The 7202-nt window shown below is 44.2% G+C and overlaps 1 pseudogene; it reads right to left on the minus strand.

The window, feature by feature from the left end:
• Positions 1-286: 286 nt before the first annotated feature.
• LOC118632771 lies at positions 287-629 on the minus strand (annotated as a pseudogene).
• Between the last annotated feature and the right edge of the window lie 6573 nt (positions 630-7202).

Below are 7202 nucleotides of genomic sequence, written 5' to 3' on the forward strand. Positions count from 1 at the left end.
TTAGCTTTCAAATCCTGTTTTCTTTCTCTTTCACCATCCTGATATGAGTCAGTTCTGTGCCAGTTATTTTTAAGGAAACACTCCTGTTGTCCTCTGCTTACAGGACAGTGACTATGTTCCCACTTCCAGGGACAGATTTCTTCTGGTTCAGATCGGTAATGAGTCCTCCTGGGCACTCAGGTCTTCCTTCATGGGAGGGGGCAGAGAGATATGTCAGTGAATCTTTTTTTTTTTTTTTTTTTTTAAACAGAGTTCAGCTTTTTATTGAATGTGTAACAAAAGAGGTTTAGTCATAAAGACCAAAGCCCATGTCATCATCAGACTCCTCAGATTCGTTTTTTTTTTTTGCTTCTACTTTCCTCAGCTGGGGCAGCAGCGGTGGAGGGGGCAGGACCTCCTGCTGGTGCAGCACTAGCTGCTGGGGCAGGTCCACCAGCCCCTACATTGCAGATGAGCCTCCCAATGTTGACACTGGCCAGAGCTTTTGCAAACAAGCCTGGCCAGAAAGGTTCAACATTTACACCAGATGCTTTAATGAGGGCACTGACCTTATCCTATGTCACCATCACCTCACTGTGGTACAGGATAAGGGCTGAGTAGGTGCAGGCAAGCTCCCAGACAGAGGCCATGGTGTGGGCAAGAGCTGGGTGCGTGCTGCTGGGAGCAGGAGTGGTGCTAATTGTTGGATGAAGTGAGGGCCTCACCCCAACTTGGCCTTGGCTTCCTCGGAAGGACCCAGCACCTTACCAGCGTGTGGGGAAAGGGATGTCAGTGAATCTTTATTCCCATCCTGTGCCCTTGGGAGGTCAAATTCTCTGCTGGTGCTCTTGTCTAGATCCCTCGGGCATCTTTTTTGCTGCAGCCCTAGGTGGGTTCTCAGCACCACCAAAGCCCCTTAAGAGGCCTCAGTCTGGGTTAGTGACTCTGGAGACCTCACCTCCCCCAGGCCGTCCTTCTGTGGTGTCTCCACCAAAGAAAGGAGAGGAATAAAAATGCATCTAATTAAAATAACTTTCCAGGTGCAGGGAACAAAATCCAGGCAGATTACAGGCCAGGGCAGGCTAGCCACTAGCTTTTGCAGATGTCTAGAAAGAGCCCATGTTTGACATGGAGCAAAGGGAAAGACACTTCCAACTGTAAAGAGCCAAATGTTGACGTTGGAGGGCTATGAAAACAAGCTATCTAATTTATTGGAACATGTTTTTCTAGCAGCTTTGGGCTAGGGCTGCGATTGCCTCCTGCAGGGATTTGTGACCTCACCCATTCTCCCTCCCCCTCCCCAACTGTAACTATAGGGTTTTCCCGGTTATAACCCAACATATGGTTTGCAGCAGGAAGTGCGAAATCCCAGGAATGAGCAGAGGCTCAGGTTTCAGACTCAGAGAGACTCAGGTGAGCTACAAGGAATGTCCTTTGTTTCTATGAAAACAGAGTTGAAAACAGTGTTTAGTGACTGCTTGGTTTGGAATGAGGTAATTAATTCTCCAGAAACTCTCTCCAGTTTCCTGGGCAACAAAATCAATGTGTTGTTGATAAAAAATACTGGAGATAATAAATTGGTTTAAATTACAGATTTTCTTTTTCTTTTTCTTTTTTTTCAAAGGAGGGACTTCCTCCTTACCAGCCCCAAATATAAAACAAAACAACAAAAAGCAAATAAAAAAATCAAACAACACACAGAGCATGCAAACACATATAAACTTAACTCCCTCTTCACCTTTGACTTAGCTTTACTCTTTTAAAAAAGTTAACTTTGGTGCTCTGTGAATATTATTATGCTCTAGAAGTAGGGAAAGTAAAAGGTGGGTCAAATCCCATGTGTAATTGTACACAGAACAAGAAAATCTTTAGCTATTCTTCAGGTCAAAGGTTCTCACTCTGAGTGGGGTGATGGTGGGGTCAGCATATCAGAAGTCCTGGGGGTGCCAGAGGGAGGAAACCAGTATGAAATTTTTGTTTATCAAAAAGCATCAAAGGCCCTGGCTGGTTTGGCTCAGCGGTTAGAGCGTCGGCCTGCGGTCCCGAGAGACCCGAGTTCAGTTCCTGCTAAGGGCATGTACCTCGGTTGCAGTTTGTCCCTGGCCCTGGTTGGGTCGTGTGGGTGGCAACCACTCAATGTGTCCCTTTCACATCAATGTTTCTCTCTCTCTTCCTCTCTTTCCCTCTCACTCTATCTGAACAACAACAACAACAAAAAAATGGAAAAATGACCTTGGGTGAGGATAAAAAAAAAAAAAAAAAAAAAAGCATCAAAGGCCAGCTGGTGTGGCTCAGTGGTTGAGCATCGACCCATGTACCAAGAGGTCGCCAGTTTGATTCCCAGTCAGAGCACATGCCCAGGTTGTGGGACAGATCCCCAGTGGGAGGCATGCAGGAGGTGGCCAATCGATTTTCTCTCTCATCGATGTTTCTCTCTCTCTCTCCCTCTCCCTTCCTCTCTCTATAAAATCAATAAAGAAAAAAAAATTATATATATTAGGAAAAAGCATCAAGGATTAAAAAAATGAAACTGGATTAGGCTGCCTTAGCTTTTTTCTTTTTTTCTTTTTCCAAAACCAACTAAGTAAAGTTTTGCTTTTTAACGACCAGTTTAAGAACGAGGTAAATGGCGTGTTCTCCCTGGAAATCACCTTCACGGAACTTGTGGAACTGCTGGCTGAAGTCGAAGCCTGCTTTCCCCTTCCCTTCTCACCAGGCAGCAAGTTCTTACCACGTGGCCTGAGAACACAGGCTCCAGCACCACGCGCCTGGGCTCCACCATGTCTCTCCCACCGTCAGCATCTCATCGAATTTCGGATGCTATTGACTGTAAAAACACGGCACTATTTCATGCACCACTAAGAATGAACAGTAGTTGTCAATTAAATTCTGACACAATGCTACCAATGCCATCCATGGTAGGGCACATTCTAATTTCAGTGATGTTAAAATGTGAAAAAAATTCCTCCTCTCGATGAGCTATGGTACTTGTTTAGGAAGTTTAATCTTTCTCTGAATTAACCTCTCTGTTTCATCTCCCCACTTTAAAAAATGAGAATAATCATGGCATCTGCCTCATAGGGTAAGTTGTGAGGATTCCATGAGTTGCTTCACGTAAAATGCTCAGAACATACCTTGGCACATAATAAGCTCTGAATGAGCTATTCTTATTATTCAATATGTACCACTCAAGTGCACAAATACTTGCTCAAATGCAGTGTGGAGGTTTTTTATGGTTGCCATTCCTGCTGGGAGAGAAATCAGCATGATAACACCCACAGTTGCAAGCTGCGGTTTTAGAGAAATAAAAGCAGGCCAAATCAGGAGAACGATAACAGATTGCCTCTCTCTGCCTGGGCCTCTGGGTATTCCTTCAAGTACACCCTGGTTCCCACAGAAAAATGCCTGGCTTATCTGGTAATCCTTCTGTTGTGGTAAGGGTTTTTGCATTCGTGATGCTCTTGTGGATTATTTTTGCCAAGTTTTTTGTTGCTCTGAACACTTCCTGGAGGCACCACAGCCACAGGAGGGTCCTGACCTCAGAGGGCTGCCAGGTGGGGTTTGATGCAAACAATCCACACCGTGCATGGACCAGATGGTCCTACACGGCAAGCACTGTTATTTCATTCACAAAAAGTCAGAATCAAGCCGATTTTGCCATTTCAGCCCTAACAAATGGAAAAGCGAACAACCCTATCTTGATATGCAGGCCCGTGTTGATGTAACTCATTTTTTGCAAATCAATGAACATAGGTGAAAATGAGAATTTCCAAAGTAATTGCTGCTGAGATGTCATTGACTCAGAATTAAAACCCATAAGGGCAGGGCTCCAAGTCCACATATGCTTTCCAGTCTCTTGGAAACTCTTGCATTTTGTTGTTGTCCTTAGCCTTCGGTTATCCCTAACTTCCTCATGAAGTTATTGAAGAACTAGGTATTGGATAATTAGAATGTGATCTAGCTGGCACTTATTTAAAGGCACATGTCTGGTTTTATACTCAACCAAGTTTGATTTAAAAAAAAGAAAGAAACTGCGTGGGATTTGGCACCAAGGCTTAGGAAGCCTAGCTTCAGAGTTTGAGAAAAACAAAACAAAACTGTAGGAGACCTAAGTTCTAGCATCTCTATTGACTGACCCAAGGGTCACTCTTCACCGTTGTCTGGTTCTTACATTCCTCATCTATAGTCTCTCTTAGCCCTAAATCTCTATGATGTAAGGAACTCAGGAAACATCTGGCTCTGTTGGGCACCTTTAAACACCACATGATGCTTAATTTTATGGGTCAACTGGCTAGGCTATGGTGCCCAGATGTTTGGTCAAACACTAGTCTAGATGTCTCTGTGCAGGTACCTTGTAGATGTGATTAACATTTATAATCAGCTGACTTTAAGTAAGGGAGAATAACCCCCATAATTCAAGTGAGCCTCATCCAAGTAGTTGAAGGTCTGGAGAAAGAAGACTGAGGTTTCTTGGAGATGAAGGGATTCTGCCTCAGGACTGTAAAATCTCATCTGAGTTGAAATCCTATTGACCTGCCCTACATATTTTGTAGTCAAGCCTACAACACCTGCTCTTACTTAAATTTCCAGCATGCTGGCTTTCCCTGTGGATTTCAGAGTTGCCAGCCCCCACAATCACATAGGCCAATTTTTGAAAATAAGTCTCTCTTCTCTCTCAATATATATACTGAGATATGTATATATCTCTCCTACTGGACCTTCTGCTCTGACTCACCTTGCACTTGACCTCCCTTCCTGACCTTCCCAGCTTCAGGCTGATTTTTCTACGCATGAAGTTGCCTCACCCCACATCTGCACATTTCTAGCTTTAATCTTCTATTTTTCTCCTAGATGACCATGATTTAAACTTTCTTTTTGGCTTGGCTGCTGTTTATTTCCTTGAATAAAACTTCCTCTGATCTGCTTCCAACCCTGAGACCTCACAGATTGACCCCAAGGGACCTGGGTAGGTATGACTGAACTCAGCAAGGTGCATGCATGACTGTCCACAGGCTCACGGCCTCTCGGGCTCCTGCTTTTTTGTGCTTCATTGGCTTACAGCATTCTTGCCCTACATACCTCTGCTCAGAAATCACGTGCTTTACACAGCAGTCCCATAATTTTACGAAGGGTTAAAAAGCAACCGATTCATTGCCATCTCCTGGGTGTTGAATTTCTTATGTATGTCACAGGAGACATGTCGTTATAGGAGGACATGTTTGTTAATTAAAAGGGACTATGTTTAATTACTTTTTGCTTATTTGCAAGGGAGAGTTTTAAAAGTACGTGTATGCATGAAGTTATTTTGCAGCAAATGTTTGAGGAGCTCTCGGCGATCCGTGGAGGGAAGTTACTTGGGTGATGCCAAGAATCATTAGAAACACAGGCTTTGCTATTGTTGACCCTACTCTAGAGGACTCTTATCACGTAAGTGTTTGCCTTCATAAGGGGCACCTCACAGGAAGGCTAGGGTATCTTATGATTTCAACACATTGCCTGTCTGTCGAGGAACTAAAGGGCCCTATGTATGTTCTCTCAGTTTGCTGTGTGTTGAAGACATTTGGAATTTATCTCCCGAATACTCAGGTGGAATCAGGCCGAGTTCGTGTTATACAACACCACCGTCTCACAATGTAATGAGCAACTTCTGAGGAGCAGGCAGCAGGGAGAACAAAGCCACCTGCCCTTTGCCAGCCCTCCATGCTCTGCCAGTGCACCTGCAGAGCTCCGGGGGCTCCGCCAGGAAGAGAGACCGCTCATTAGGTTTCTTTGTGTGGATAACACAGGGCCTTCCCAGGACAGGCCGGACAGAAAAAAATCTCTGCTTTGTTTCTTGGCCAGGTTTTATCCAAGGTCTCCTAGGGCTGAGGGATCATTAAACAGCTGCCTTGCTGAACCCCTGCCTTTCACTTCACCTGCTTTGAGAAATTTGATCAACTCAGACAGAGACATGAAATATTCAGAGGAAGCTCCCAACCATCAGTGTCTCACCAGCTTGCAGGGTTCAGTGGGGGAAGTGTTGCGTGTTGGTCACCGTCAGTAGGACTTGTCCACAGTTCCAGGCTGACTCGTCGTTGGTGTGCTAAGTCAGAATGAGATGTTGCCACCATTCTTAAGTACATGATAAGAATCACTCTCTCTGTGGTTGCCCGTCACTGCTAGGATGGGAGAGACGATCAGTTAGGGCCCTTTCTGCTGAGACAGAAACTCAATTCAAATGGATTTAAGTGAAAAAGGAAATGTGCTGGATCGTCTGGCTCAGAAGCCCAAGGCTAGGATGGCTTCAGGAGTGGCTGGCTTCATGACTCAAATGAGGTCATTGGGACTTGGTTTCTCTCCATCTCTAGGCTCTGCCTTCTGTTTGATTGGCTTCATTTTCAGCAGTCATGTGGTGGCCCCAGCAGTTCCACAGGAAAAGGGAGTGTGACTCCTGAATCACTGTGGGAGGGGCGCCATCCAACAATCAGAAACAACTGCCTTTGACTGTTATGTGAGTGGGAAACACATTTCTATTTTGCTCAAATCATTATGCATTTTGGGTATATTTCTAACAGCAGTTTTCCTACATTAAGTAATACAAAAGTTGGTGTTACAAAGGGAATGCTAATGTAAGAAACACCTAAAATATATGGTACTCAGCAGCTGTGTGCAGCGAGAGACAAGAAAACAAAGTAGGCTGATAAAAGGGTGAGCTGCGTTATGCAGTGGCAAAATATTTGTTAAAACCGTTGCCAGCAATCATCTGGAAGGCAGACCAAGATGAACCTGTAGTTCTAGGGAGAGCCATTAGAAAGAGACAGAATGTCAGTGTGTGTCACAGTTGAGTGTCTTGCTACTTATAACAAGTTATTACTAGAAAAATATCCCTGGTAATAACTGACCAATTTATAAGCAGAAATAAACAGGAACAAAGAGAGCCCACAAATTTGGGAAAACGTATTGGTTCTGGATCAATAGGTAAGAAATAAGATTAGAAGAAAGGAATTAAAACCCCAGACTTGGAATAGATTAAATCTCATTAAGAATTCTGTTAAATACTGCAGCTCAGTCCCCGCAGTGAAGATCAGAGTAAGGATGTAGCCTTCCCATTCAAGTCTGTTGTTCAGATAGCCTCCAGGTAGCTGCCATTAAATTGAGAGAAAGCTATGGAGGCAAAAAGGCAAACAATTAGGCTTCAGAACTATGTCCAGGGAAGAATTTTGGGTGTGGTTACTGGCACTTGG

This window comes from Molossus molossus, unplaced genomic scaffold (genome assembly GCF_014108415.1).
Source record: "Molossus molossus isolate mMolMol1 unplaced genomic scaffold, mMolMol1.p scaffold_m16_p_17, whole genome shotgun sequence".
Taxonomy (NCBI): Eukaryota; Metazoa; Chordata; class Mammalia; order Chiroptera; family Molossidae; genus Molossus; species Molossus molossus.